The sequence below is a fragment of the Melospiza melodia genome, chromosome 2 (genome assembly GCF_035770615.1).
Source record: "Melospiza melodia melodia isolate bMelMel2 chromosome 2, bMelMel2.pri, whole genome shotgun sequence".
Lineage (NCBI taxonomy): Eukaryota > Metazoa > Chordata > Aves > Passeriformes > Passerellidae > Melospiza > Melospiza melodia.
Window position 1 is genome coordinate 101,321,368 of NC_086195.1, and position 15,851 is coordinate 101,337,218.

Below are 15,851 nucleotides of genomic sequence, written 5' to 3' on the forward strand. Positions count from 1 at the left end.
AGCACAGGGGATTTTATCATCTTGTTGAACCAGTGGCAGTGATTAAATTAAACTGTCTGAACAAAGCTTTTGCATGTCAGACTGTTGAATGGCAAAATGAAAGAGTGACACACTTCAAAGATCAAGGAGAGAGAGAGCTGAAAAATCATACTTACGTAACTTCTTATTTAATATACTGATTAACTGAACCATTGGCTGCCTGAGCTTTTACTAAACAATAACCAGAACAAAATATTTTATGCATCCAAGCATCAATACACTACATGTGAATGCCAAGGTGCATACAAAGTTTTTGTGTTGTTGTTCTCTCATCTCTGTGAGCACCACACTGAATCTTACCAGTTTTTCCCTGCCATACTTCCAAAAAAATTTCTAGAAAATATGATTTATGCTAGTTTCCATTACAGCTTACTTTTCACATTTGTGAGGTTCAAAGGCAAAATTCTTACATCTTCTCTGAAAGTGCAATACCGATATGCATCATTTTATGGGCACAAGTAGGACTGTGTGGGAATAAAAAGTGTTCATTAAAGTAAGGGCTAAAATACCCTGACCCCAGGATCTTGAAATGCAACAAATGCAACGTGGTAAATAACTTTTGTTCACTTTTCATATCATTTAGAAGAAAAGGAAAACAAACAAACAAACAAAAAGTGCTAATATGGGAAGACTGGTTGAAAGAGAAGTAAAAACAAATTAAGGACCTACTATTGTCCCAGAATAATTTCTGAAAGTAATGACTTCAGACAAATTTCATTTCTATATGTGAGAGCTTTTAATATGTGCAGCATGATTTACAGTTTAGCATACAGATTGCTGATATTTTTGGTATAAGCTCAGATATCTTCCTTCTGCCAAATCTTATGTAAAAAAAAATCCTGCTACCATTTTATCTATTACACTGCAATCTCCATAAAAAATGTCTTTCTTCTGAAATCCCAAATAAGAGAGTCCTAGATATAAAATAAATAGGCTGAACCAAAAGGCAATTTCTGTTGCAAGGTTTAGCTGAATCTTCACCGAGGATGGATTATTGGTCAGGTATTCATTTTTTAAAATATTCATTGCTACCATAAGTCAAATTTTAAGAAACATCAGAACTATTTTCTTTCAATTATCTGAGAACCCAGAATGGGTCTTGACCTTGAGCACAGTGCTAACATAATAGGAATTATCACTTCTTATCAATATTAATTTCATCTGATTACTTTACTTTGCACACTTAAACAAGCTTTAGTATCTTTTCTGCATAAATAAATAAATTTCCTTTATTTATACAGCAAGATTAATTTGTTTTCATGGGCAAAAATGAAAGCATCTTTATTTTTGTCAGAGCTGTGGATTAAAAAGCATCTTCTTCAAAACTTCCAGTGTTTTTATTTGATGGTAATATTCTTCCTTCTTATAGAGCCATAGTGCAATGACATCCATTAACATTCAAAACTAGAGAACACTTTCAAATTCAAATACACTTGAGATGGCACAGTAACAGAAATGGAGCCTAAGGGAAACAATTTTGAGAATAAACAGAGGACCAACCCATTAGAATATTCCACTGTGTATATCAGTTTTTATAATTGGTGGTACATATGTGTGTGTACATGTTTGTATTTCATTGCAGCTCTATGAATAAATCAAGATTTAATATTTATGGTAAACTGGCTAAATATGAGATGTTTCAGTGCACTACAGTGTTAATGCAATAGTACAAAGACACCTAAAAGTAAATATTACATATTAGCAACTTTTGAGGCATGGACAATCTAACTAAAATATTTGAAACTATTTTACTAAATAGCAAGTTTATTTTACTATTTTCCCAATTTTTTTTTTTTTTTTTTTTTTTTTTTTTTTACAAATAATTATACTTAAAATGCCTGTATATTTAAAATGCCTATAAAAATGCTGGCTTTATTATGATGCAAGTTCCTAACTGCTGAGATGAGCAGCATTATAGTAGAAGGAATCAAGGAAGCTCTTTTGTTTAATTTCAGTACTGCTACCAGAGAAGGCCAAAAAAAATGGGTCTCATTATTCGTATGTATATTCATGTAAGACAAAGAGAGTGTGACCCAGGTTGTACACCAAGTTACTGCATCCCTGTATGCTGCAGGTTTTTTCAATTTATAGACTGGAAAAAAAATGCATTGTAGCATGTACACAGGTAACAATATATCTTTCACTGTGTCTAAGCATCTGTACTTATATATATAGTGCTTTGAGGTTTTATTCTTTTGCTTGCCCAATACAGGTGTAACTCACTAGTAAGGAGGGTGAAAGTACTGAATAGCCATCATATTATAACAATAGTTTCTCAAATAACTATTTCATTTGATGTCTTTTAGCTATTATGTGATTTACTGAGACTTCAAATAAGACAATTTCCAGACATTTGTAGCATAAGGCCCTCAGCATGTAGACATTTATTCATTCAAACAGTTGCACTGCACTCAGCACAAATACTATATGACTAATGGTAGTTGTGTCTCCAAGAATGAAATTCATCTGATCAATAATAAAAGGCTGTGTCTAATTTAATCTAGATAATTAGCAAATTAATATAATTTGATTTATCCACAAAACAAGTCAGACTGTGCCCCAAAATTGCATCTTTCCATCAACAAACAACGTCCTTAAGGTAAGCAGCTCAGCAGTAGACCTCATTATGGCAAATGTGAAGTTAGACAAGGTGATTCATGCTAAATATCTGCAAAGTCAGGTTACAGCATGTGGGAAGCAGGTCTCCATCACAAACTGTTCAAGCGCATAGGAATTCTATTGTAGCTTGTAAAAGAAAAATAAATATATTCCATACAGGATTGCAACCCAAAGCAGAAACAAGATGAGTGCTTTCATGGGCTGTATAGGTATGAAAGAATACAGTAACACTCTGAGACATTTGTTCTTTGTCATCTTCTTTTCTTAAATAGGTGCACTTCAAATAATTGCAGTTTTTAAAATTATGTTTCAACAGCAAAATTCATACTGTGTTCCTAGATCTAAAATAGAACAGTGTTGTGCTTTGGTAGTATTATTCCCCATGGAAATGTGTCAGGAAAAATGGCATCTAATCTTCATTTCCTGTATTGCTAAAGACTTCCAAACCCTGGATAGAGTCTGGGGAAAGCTGCTTGTGAATTCCTTTCCTTACCATGCTATTCCCTACAAAGTCATACAGACACAGGCTTGAACAGTTCCATATTCCATATTGGAAGTAAAACCAGCAAAGAATGGAGTCCTGTTTGTCCAGTAAAAACCTCATTTAGTAAAGAACTTTACAACATGACTTTCTGCAGCTGGAGGACGTATTATTTCAACTAGAATGCCTGAGGAGTCCATTCCCATTCCTAATACCTAGGAATATACTCATTATTCTTAAGCATGGCCATTAGAAGTGTTAGCACATCAACATAAAGCAAAGAAAAAGGTGGTTTATAGTGTGCAAAAGGAGCAAGGCAGTATGTTACTGCCTAAACTGTATGCTTGCATTAATACTTGTGGTCAGAATCCATCATCACACATCAATGCATTCCAGGTCATATGGGAAGGGAGCACTGCTCTGAGTGGCAGCCATAGCATGGATCAAAAGACCAGAGTGATATGCTAATTTGCTCTAAGACGAATAAGCATGTCAGCCACAGCATTTTATGTAAAACAGAACTTGTGAAGTTTTGTAATCAGGTAGGCACCAGAGAGGAATTACAATAATCCACGTGGAGGTGACAGAAGTCCTGCATGGATTAACATTTCAGTTGTGTCCTGAGAAAATATTATCCCCAGCACCGCAACAGCAGGCACATAAGTGAGTAAAAGGTGTCGTGAGGATGGCATGTAAATGGCCACGGAATACTCACACACGAAGAGTAATGTGACTATGATTGCCTGTGGCAAGGGATACAGGGAAAAAATATAAAAAATGTATCTACAGACAACTCAAGGAATACATTGAAGAACTTACAGGTGTCTTTTATCCCCATAGTATTGAAACACCTTTGTATCTTCATCTGAAGGCTCAGATAAATGCATCATCAATGTACTTAAACTGCTAATTTGAGATACATCCAGGAGAGCTGGAAAACTCCAGCCAGTGCCTGGCAAGAGAGAGGGCAACCCCTACTACATGCAGCACAGGGCTACAAAAGGTGTTAGCTCTTGAAATACTCCTGAGAGGAATTATCTTTTTCATATATGGTTAAATACAGTGTTCTAATAACAGTTCTTACTTCTTTGCAGAAAGATTATCAACAACTAAAGGAAATCAGCAAAATCACTGGTGTGCAAGATGGCTGCTGCTTAGAAATGGAAAGTCACAGTGAGTGTGTGGTAAGCGAGTGAATGTGGATTGAAGAGACTATGAATAACCTTATAGAAGTGATTAAAATATTTGTTTAACATTCCACCTCAAACGTTTGTCCTCAACGAAAGACTTGTACAAGACTGGCCGCTCTGGTTAGGCCTCCCACCTTCCAGTGACAAAAATGGTACTCTATGCTGCTTATAGGGCATTTATTTTGGGCATGGCCTTAAAACACAAAGCTCATGTTAAATGTGTATACTGATGTTCCTCTGCTTCACTTTGTATGAAGAAGGATTTGCTGAGTGTCAATTAATCAAATTATATTTCCCCAGGGAATTACTGTCCATGCTGGACATGGTGTGAGTCTACTTTAAAACATATAGACACACACACACACACACACACACACACACACACACACACACACACACACACACACACACACATGTATATATATAAAACAAAACAAAGATTTTGCATTTTGATAAATATGGATATAATTTCTTTTTGCTTAGCTGGGATAGGTTGCATCTGGGCTAGTGTTTTTTACGGGGACATTCCCCATGAAACTGGTTATCCTTATTCTACTGAATGCAATCAGGTATTTTAATTGAGAAAATTATTGCACATTCAGTGTCAAGTAGTTCAGTGGTGTTTAACCAGATGCTAAATAAGTGTCAAATATGAGGCTTCACATTTTGAATATGTACACTGCAAACTAAAGATTAAGCATGTATAATTCATTACGTACATTCACATGTACATAACCAGGCATAATCTTTGTACTGAGAAGTAAATAAACATATAAGGCTTAAGTAGGACCTAAAAAGTGAGCTGGATTCAGGGCTTTACTAACAGATGAAAATTATTTTATAGGAAATATGCAATCCAAACCCATCAAAGTAGCATGTGTATCTGCAATGGTATTCAGTATATTCCTACAAGTTTTGTTTTTTATGAATTTACTACAATTAATACTTTGATAAGCATGAGTATAAGAGATGTATGAACTCCATTTCACAACCTCATAATTTTTTGTCACTGTCATTGTCAGTCCCCTGTCTTGCTACTCTTCTCTGGGTTTCAGATTTGAAATTGGCTTATGAAGTTTTTCAGCACTTCATCAGAAGCTGCATTACATTTAAGTGAGTTAAATGAGTTTACCACTCCCCTGTTTCTTCTTGATTTTGATAATGAAATATTATAACTGCCCCTACCATTCTGTCTGACTCAGGGAAGCAAAAAACAGAATGTTTTCCCTCACATTTTTGTGGCTTGGGACACTTTAAATCTTGCTAGGCTGTGCAGGAGCTGCTTAAGCTTCTCACTCTCCAAAGAACAAAAAACATTTTGGACAATTGAAGAACGTCATAGTCTTGGCCACCACTTACACCACTTGTGAGGTTTGTAGTCTGTATTATGTTTAGCTTGTTCGTAGGCAAAGCCTTTGGACTATCACAAAGCCTGTGAAATAATCTTTAGCTTGTTCTAGATTTTGTCTGGGCTACTGTAAGGGAAAAATAAACAAAAAACAAGTAAGTACATCTTTCAAGGCCTATTTGTACAAAGTCTTCTCTAAGACAAAAGAATCAACAAGACACTTGCAACAGTGCCATCTGCTGACTCCTATACAGTTAGCCCTAAAACAGGATTCATTTGCAACAGCTACAAGTTTGCAGAAAAAAAGATACCCACAGTAATGCCTTAATTTTCATTTTAACCAGTAAAAACCAAATTAATTTCCATAGCTGGACACTGTCTGTGGCCAGAGAAGTGTGCTATATGTTTTCTAGATTTATAAACAGCAGCTAAAAGAGCAAGACATACAAAATTGTAGAACACAGAAATATTAAAATAATGCATCATATATTAATGTATCCATGTTTGGAGCTGCAAAGGAGCTAGTTATGCATAGTTAAGGAAAATAGTGGGATTAAGAAAAAAAGCAAGAGGTCTTGATTCTACTGCTCTGTATTTAAAACTCAGGAGAAATTAGATAATTCATGAATTAGCACTTACATTGTACCATTCTTTTGAAAGGGAAACTGTGATGACCCAGGTAACTTAAAACCAGTAAGCATCATAAAAAAGCCAGGGAAAATTAATCGAAAAGCTAATAAGCTGATGTGGGATTCAATTAATACAAAATTGAAGGAATGAATGTAATTAATGATGGTCAACATGGTTTTGTAGAAAATAGGTCTTGTTAAATAAAACTTACTTCATTCTTTGATGGGATTATTAATTTGGTTTATAATCAAGTCACTACTCTATCTGTAATTGCATGCTTTTGGACTTTCATGGGAGTTCTGACTTTAAAAAACACGACAGGCTTTTAATTTTTTAATGGCTTTCTCAGTCTCAATGAAAACCCCTTTCATGGGTTCAGGAATTGCTTCAGAAATCTTCCAAAAATCAGTATTCAAAAGCAAAGCCAACGTTGAGACTTGATTTTAATAAAGAAAGTGCATATAAACAAGGACACGTTGTGGCCATATTATATAATTCAAGATCACACACAAGTAAGAGCAACCAAAATGATTTTTGCAGGGTGCTACAAGGTTCTGTAGCTGAGCTGATGCTTTGTCATGGATAACCTGGAACTAAATGACAAAATTTTGGCTTATATGATTTGCAGTTTACAAAAAGGCTGGCAGAGTGGTAAATGTAAAGAGAAGGCAGACAGAAAGAGGATTTTGAACTGTTCAGCAAGGTGGACCAATTTGAACAAAAGGCATTTTAATGCAGATATATGAAAAGCTTAGGAACTGGCAACAAATTGGGCCATCCTTGAAAAGTGGGCCACCAACTTCTGTGAAGCAATGAACTCCAGAAAGGACTTAGGGTGTTGCTGAGGAAGTATTAAGCAAAAAGAATTGTGAGTGTGATCTTGGAGCAAATCAGAGCAAATCTTTTCTCCACACACCACAGGTGAGATTGCTATCATACTGAAGGGAAGGGGAAAACCCCACAGGTTGCAAAGAAGACAAGAATGAGTACTGGAAAGAAAAAGAAAAATGTTTTACAGAAAGGAAAAATCCTTTCAATTTATCAAAAGGAAGATAGAGTGGTGACTTGATTATAATAGCTCCCTCAGGAGAAAATCCCACACACTAGAGGGTTATTTAGTTAAGAAGGAAAAAGCGTAACAAGCAGCTGTGTACTGAGCTCGAGCCGGATAAATTAAAACAAGAAATAAGGCACACAAAGTTTAACAGAGGAGATGATTAACTGTGGAACAAACCAACAAAGGAATCTGTGGATACACTATCTCTATTAATGTCTTCAACTAAAGAATAAATGTCTTGTTGGATATGCTTTATCTAAACACAACTTATTGAACTCAATAGAGAGGTTGTTAGGTGAAATTCAAAGGCTTGTGAAATACAGGAAGTCAGAGTAGGTGATCTAATGGGAATATTTGCAAAGACTAATCTTAGCCTCAGGATACTAGTCTCCTTGGGTTACCTTTTCAGTCAATAGAGAGTTTCCTTTAGAGAGCAATTCAGAGTAACTTCAGTGCTCTCTCTACCCCTCTCCACTGGGAGCTTCCCTCTCTCCACTGACTGCAGAGAAAAACAGAAGTTAAAGAATAGTTTAAATAATCTGGGGTTTGTTTTTCTTTTCTACAAAAATACCACCACCATAAAGTATAAAATTGCAATTTCATTAAATATTTGGGAAAGGGCTTAGTGGGTGTGGGGAGTACAGGGACTGAGATGGGGACAGCTCTCTTTTCACTCATTAACCCTTGATAAACTAATCTGATTATACCTTGCTCCTGAAAGATTATCATCTATGGAGAGAGGCTGAAGATTAATATGGTACTTCTATCCTACCCTCTTAAATATCCTACTTTAGGAAATCTCCACCCTACCACCATTCCCTTCCCCTTTTGGAGAACAAGGAGAAGAAAGAGATTCAGAAACATATTTGGTGGAGACAAATAACCTCCTCACCAGAGGGTAGCTAGGAGTATTCCTCCTGCTTCTACTTTCTATTTTCATTGCTGGAAATAGTAGGAATTGTCTTAATTCTTATGTAACTTACCACATCCAATAAACTTGACTATTTATTTGGTGTTTATTTTAAACTGATGCTGCTATGATATGGGTACATCCATTGGTATATTTTCAGCAGGAGAGGTATATCTTCCTACACTTGCCAGGATGTGGGCACCCTTAGCTTGAGTGTGCCTTCTCGTCTTAAACACTGCAGATTGCTGAGTAACCACCAGAAAGTATTTAAACACACAAAAAAGAGAAAAGCCAAAGTGGCTACAAACTACAGTGGGTGACAGAACCTCCTTCAGTGCAGCTTCTAAGACAGTTTGTGTTCTGTTCTATTACTCTGAATGAACGGAAAAAGATGCCACTATCCATTTGCCATGCTGAAAACTCTCTCTTCTGTGACATTTTGCTACTGCTACAACCCTTAGTAAAATTTAAATACAAAAAATACAAAATGTTACATTCTTAAACATCAATTTTCTCTTTTGTGAGTCAAAGTCATGCAATCAATAGCACGCTTTTTTATTCTTCTTTCTACTATTTAAAATGTTTTTAAAATAAATCAAAAGGTTAAATTGCACCACTCCTTCATTAAACTGGAAATTGATTCTAAAATACTATTTATTAGAATCCATACAAAGCTAATAGAGGGATATTTTACAATGCTGCAGTAGCGGTTGCAAATGTTTGCCTGCCATCTAGTGGAATATGCAACAGTTTCCAGTAATATTTCTATTTATTCTCCTACTTTCTGTTTTACAAATATTGGAAGGACTTAAAAATTATTGACATAAACACAAAGAACATGCATGGTAATGGTACCCTTTCAATAAAATTATTAAGCAGCAATCTTTAATTGTTGCACAGACAAAATAGTCATTTGTGTGGATATCGAGGTATGCAACACAAATCAGGTTCTGTCTGCTGATCATCTCAGATGTTGGGACAGACAAAAATAAAGCCAAATAAGTTGAAATTAGGACAAAGCACTGCCTGTGTTTTTTTCCTAAAGATTTTTTGCTTAAACTAAAAACAGATGCCAAATGTGACTTGGGCACATCATAGGACAGTAATAGCAAAACACAAATAAAAGGTGTATTTTAGAAGAATGAAGGATGTCTCTGATATTTATGTGATCTCTCTAAAAACAACCCTGGCATACATATACCAACACATTGGATACCTACACTGCACGATGTAACATTCTAGATATATCTTGGGGATACCTAAATAAGATGTTGGTGCACCAGGACACTGAGCAGATTTGAGCATGCAGGGTATTGCACAACTCCACTTTCTCTGATAGTTTTGCACATTTGATGACCAATCAAAACAGTTCTATCAAAACCATTCCAGCAGAAGCATCAGTCTCCAAGAAAATTATTATTGAATAGTGCCTGATTATCTTGAGGAAATATTGTAGAAATGACTGCTGAGAAATTGGAAAACATTGAAGCCTGACCCTCTCTAATGAGAGAATTAAAATTGAGGGGAGAGGAGAGAGGAAAATAATGAATTGTGGCAGATGTAGTTGTCAGAAAACCCAACTCACAGAAGATAAATGGAAGAACAAGACATAGAACAACAGATTATAAAACTACACTAAATTATAAAACTACACTGAAGGAGATCTTTAGAGTTTTAGTAAAATAGTTTTCCTTTTTATTTTAATTATTGTTATTTTTTAATATTTAGATGAAGGAAAAAAACTATTCTAACTATTGTCCTCCCAAGTGAAAATGAAAGTATTTTCCCAAACAAAATCATGCCTTTATCTCCCCCATCCAGGCATAGTTAAGATGAACAAAGTCCACATTCCCCTTCGATTCATGTGCTCTATTGCTATTTTTATTAACTTTTGTAAAACTTCACAGGGTTAATGCCAAATCTGGCCCAATGTGTCTAAAAAAGGAACAGCTGCTGTGAAGTCATCTAATGAGAGCAGACAGCCACTGATGGACAAAGACTGGTGGCTTTACCACTGATATCGTGCTTACCAGTGAAATGCATAGCCTGAAATACTATGCTAAAAATGCTGGCCAGATTATCAGTTTGCAGAGTTATTTTTCTGTTTTCAATGAGTGCAATCATCATGGCACATGAGGATAAATAGCTGTGCATGTACCTTGTTTTGTTCCCGTGCCTGTAACAGTTTTACCTGAAGTGAAGATAAACGAAACATTCCTTTTTGAATTAAAAAAGCACTTGCTCTGAAAAGAGCCTTTCTTCAGTCTGTATCTCTGCATATCCAGTATGTTAGACAATTCAGTGTATCCTGAATTCTGCCTAAGAGAATTGCAAGGCTCCTCTTTACATGTCCTAGGAAATGATTGTCCAGATGTTTATGTATGTTTACTTTCCACTGTGCAAGACCAGTGTACGATTCTTCTTCAAATCCCTCATTGAATCTCATATGTGCCAGAGCACTGTATTTGCAAATTTTTAATATTTTTCCTTAACACTGATTTTGCAGCACTTATGTACCATAAAGCCCCAGTATTTATGTGCATATTATTTTAACATCCTGGGGTTTTCACAGATGTGAATTACAAACAGTAAATAACTACCTGCTGCTTACTATAGGCTTTGAATTCGAGACAAGTTTGCTGGTCACAGGAATGAGACTATTTCTCTGTCCTTGATTAGCTGCCCCCTCAAAAACCTATAATTAATCCTGTTCACAACCATATGCCCCTATAAACTGGCTCAGGAGGAAAACCAGGGCATGTACAGAGGAGCTTTCCCAGGAATGCAAGATGAAATGTCATAAGGAGTATACTAGGTGTCCTAGTGAAATCTATGTATTGTATAAGTGGCCTTGCCCCGATCCTAGTTGTTCTAAATGGGCTGCAGCTGTGGCTAATGAAGATAACTGGGATAAAAGGGGGTGGGTTGGCCAGTCAGGGAGAGCCTGGAAGGAGCAACACTGCTGTGAAGACTGTAACCATAAGAAAACACTGAGAGAAGGTATGGGACTCTAGGAATATGAATACAACAAAGGAGCTTTTCTAGTAGCTCAGGAAAGTGGGATGGAGTGAGAACGGATAACTCAGCTCCTTCTAGTCACATCCTCACCAGCTACAGCAGGCAGCAATGCAGGAGGGGTTGGCAGCCTTACTGTCTTACCAGCTTCAAGGCCAAATGCCAAGGCAGTGTGGCCACCCAAGTCTCTCTTTCCTCTATCTCCTGTCCATTAAGTAGGAAAATAACTGTTGGTATCTTCAAATGAACTAATTTTGGATCTGGTGTACCAATAAAATAATCAAAATTAAATTCAGGCTGGGATGTCCATCAGCTTCTTCACCCTCCTGAGGCCTCCTCCCCTCCTAAGGGTTCCTCCTGACTCTTCCTTGGATAACCACAGTACAGTGTGGCATCATCTTCACTCCTTCATTTTCCATCTCCTCACTGAAAGTTAAATTTGAGCATTAAACTCCCACTCACCTACATAATGACACCACTGAGCTCTTTCAGAGCTCCATTTTCATGAGCCAGTCTCTTTGTACATGTGAAAATTGGAGGTGAAAAAATAAGAATATTTATAAAGTGATAATAGAAGTGCCTAGACTCAACATATTCCAGATTTCCAGTGCAGATAATTAATAGTTGTGGTGTTTGGGTTTTTTTGATCAGGGAACATTTAAATATCTTGGAAACCAGGCTTCCATTTATCTTACTGACAGAAACATCACAGATAGTCATCCTAAATATTCCTAATTTTCTTCACATTACTTAGAGCTGTTTTACACTGCCCTTCACAGACTGTGCAGTCAAAAGGAACTGCTACAGCCAGCCTTTCTGACACCCTGCAGAGAGGTACTGTAGACTTCACCCCAGAAACTGGATTAAAGCACGTCCTTTGGAATTATTTTTAATTTTGTTTTAACATCAAGCAGTAGCCAGTTCTCATTTCCCTAATATGCCATGTCAAAGCTTACTCACTTTCACTCCTAGGAAGCTGTGCCTTACTTTTAAGGTTTGATTTCTCCAATAACACCTACTGAATCTGGTTTTCCCTGTAAGGTTAAAAAGAGGCACCCACAAGACTTCCTTTATGTTCAAGGGCATAACTAGGGTTATTATGTCTCTTCTCAATTTCTCTTTGAGAACTTGCACACCCCCTGAGTGCTTTGAGAACTCTTCAGGCTTGCTTTCCCATCTCTAAAGAGGTTTTTGGCTTCATTTAAATTATCCTCGTGCCTTCTTGAAGTATAAACAATGGGTCTGGAAGCAGTAAAGAGACAGCACTATGGTTTTACTTCACTATTTCTTCTTGATGAAGCTATTTTCTGTAAAAAGCCATTCTGTAATGGCTATTTCTTCTCATTCTGTCTCTTGTTACTTGACTTTATCTTTCATTCTTCGCTGATACGCTCCCAAATTTACCAGTTTGGATGTTTGCTGCTATGTGAGATGACTGGTCTGCAACTCTGTCCTTGCCCTCACTCCTTTTAAAAGTTGAAATTACTTTGACATACACTTCATTCTTTGAAACTCTTGTTTTCAAATTTTAATTAAATAGTAATATTTGTGTCTCAGAGTTGAATCTTCAAAGTAAAGTAGGCTGCCAAAGTGCCATCACACACAGTAATGTAAAGCCCCTCTGTTCAGCATTAGATCTCCTTAAAGCACGTTGTCTACAGCCATACTGTATCATGGATCACTGCTGACTCTTAGGTCATTGTCATTTTTCATGCCTTTTAATTTACAGTATATTAAAATAATGAGGACTGCAGTGTTTCTGTGGCATGGAACTATGAGCATGCAAAAGCAGATGGGATGTTTGAAGTGGAAAGTGCTGGGGAAGAAGAGAAGGCTCTGGTAAGCAGCCTGCTGGGAGCAGTCCCTGGAATAAAGTGTGCCTGTAACAAAGCACAAGTTAAACTCAGAAGGAACTAGTTGATTGAATCAAAAAGCAAATCTAGGATTGAACCGGTTATTTGCTCACCTAGAGAGCAGCAGGTGGGAAAGAACATTGGGGATCCTGATTGTTATCAAGCATGCCATGCTCTCTGCAGGGCTAGATTCACAACTGTGCTTTAACTCTCACAGTGAGAGCTGCTGAATGTGACACTGAAGACATGTGGCGTAAGAATGATGCATTTTCATTCACAATCACTGAAAAGGAATGAAAATAAATGGTCAGCTCCTGCCCCAGGTCACTAGTTGTCCTTTGCAGTCTTTGATACATTGTGTGCTGCTTGACTTGCTTATAATTAAGCTCAGAAAAGGAATAAAGCAACAAAATTTCCCAATGATAAAATTAGTGATGGTAGCAAACTGTGATGAACTGGAGCAACACATGGAAGATTGATTAGGAAAAAGTGGCAGATGTGATTCAGCACAAACAAATGAATTATACACATGGATATAAATAATCAGTTTCCACATATGAAAAAATAATCTCTAAGCATATCAGTCTACTAAAGAGCGAGATCCTGCAGGTACCATAGATGATGCAATGAAAACAGCTCAACATTCAGATCAACTTAAAAAAGCAAGTCAAATATTAGGAAGTACTAGAAAAGGAATAAACAAGAAAGTAATCAGACTAGTACTTAGGTTCATGGCTAAAGTTGTGTGCAGTTTTGGTTCCCTTCTCAGAAAATAATATATGACACCCAGAAAAGTTTCAAAGGACAGTAAATACAGAAGCTATTCCATGCTTTGTGTCACTCAAACGCTAAAGCATTTCAGCTTAGAAGACGAAATTTAAAGGTGTCTTACGTATCTGCAGAAACATGGCATGGTAGGTAAAAGTTTGCAGTGCAAAGGACATTAAACTAGTATCAGGTTCAAAATGAACAAGAAGTGGCAATTCTTTATGCAACAGACATTAATTGATAAAGGCTGCTGTTATTCAGGAAGCATATATAGTCCAAAGGAAACCAGACAACTACTGGAAAAAATAGCATTGAAAATTACTAAATAGACAAACCATATGATGTTCAGGAAAGCCTGGAATAGAAGACATTTAGAATCCAGGAGAACACAGAAGAAAAGCAACCAAACACACTTGCATTGTTCTTATCCTTCCTGACGCAGCTGCCTTTGACTACAAAAGAAGCTATTGTGTTAGAAAAAACAACTTTTGTCAGGACCTGTATAGATATTCCTATGTTTATCTTCTTCAGAGTTCCAAGAGCATGTAAGGAAGGAGCACAGAGGAAAAGCACGTGCTGTTTGCTCAGCTTCTTGGTTAAACGTAGTGGAAGGCTGCAAATGCAGCCAAGACTTCTCAGCCATCACTGCCAAGCCTCAGCACTCATGTTCACATAGTGGGGATGCTATTAAAGTGATGGACTTACCTTGCACTCCCAATATTTCCAGTATGAAGCTTCCTACTAGAGAGATTTTCATCTTTATTTCTCACCGGGAAGAAGAAAAAAAATGCTTTTTGTATTTGTTGTGGATGGTATCCCAAATAAAAAGCAGTCAGGAGTTCTCTTATACCACCTTAAGAAACAACATGTTTAGTACATTTAGTACTTTAAGTACATTAAGTACTTGAAGTACTAAATTAGTACCCTTTAGTGCATTAAGTAACCAATGTTACAATTTAGTTCCATGTAATAATGAAAATAATGCACTTTTAGTTTTACAGACATCAAACTGGGGGTTTGAATGTCAAAGGCATGCCCTTCTTCTGGAATTCTGCAAGACAAATGGTCTACCAGTACATGTCCAAATGTATAAAAGTCATAAGCTTACCAATGGTAAATGTTAGATGCAATTTACTGGACAGTTCAAGAATTATGTATAACTTTATAAATTATGTATAAATTGTCATTGCAGTTGTAAGCTGGTTTTAAGTATTTCAAGGACATTGAACCCAAACCAAAATCAAGTTATAAAAAACTCTGGAAATACATAAAACTAATCAATAGAGTGACATTCAAGGGAAGTCATCAGACTTCCTGTATTACCCAAAGATTTGGCTGTAGAGAAAAGGAAATGGAGCAGAAGCATATATTTTAATTAAGTTTCATCATTATTTTGGGTACATTTGCAATAGTTTACAGAAAATTTTCAGAGTTTAAGTTACACAAGGGAAATCTCATAGACTGAGATGTGACTCCTGAGACCAGCGAGAATGCTCCCCAAGTCTTGTCTCATTTTTGACATGTAGTATTGAGTGTAGAGAAAATTAAGTAAGTGAGCTAATTGCTCATTTGTGCTGATCTGACCTGGACTTTTCAGGATATTTTCCGGAATTTTCAGATTTCTAAAGATAAATTTCATTGTTGATACCTTTTCATACAGTCAATACTCAGGTTATGAACATTTAAAGCCCTTTGTAAATTGCTGGTATGAATGTGCAAAATGAAACCATTTAAAAATTCCCCAGTTTGGTTATTTACAGCATCTTCCTGGAATGATGTTTTGGCCAGGCTAACTGGAAATAAAGGCAAGTGAGTCAGTGCAATATAAATATTTTTCTATTCCCCTTGTCAGCAATATGAAGTATTTAGCTTTCTTGATTGCTTTTTGTAGCACTATGATCCGGAGTGTGCATGATGTAAGCTCTTCAAGTAAAAAGAACT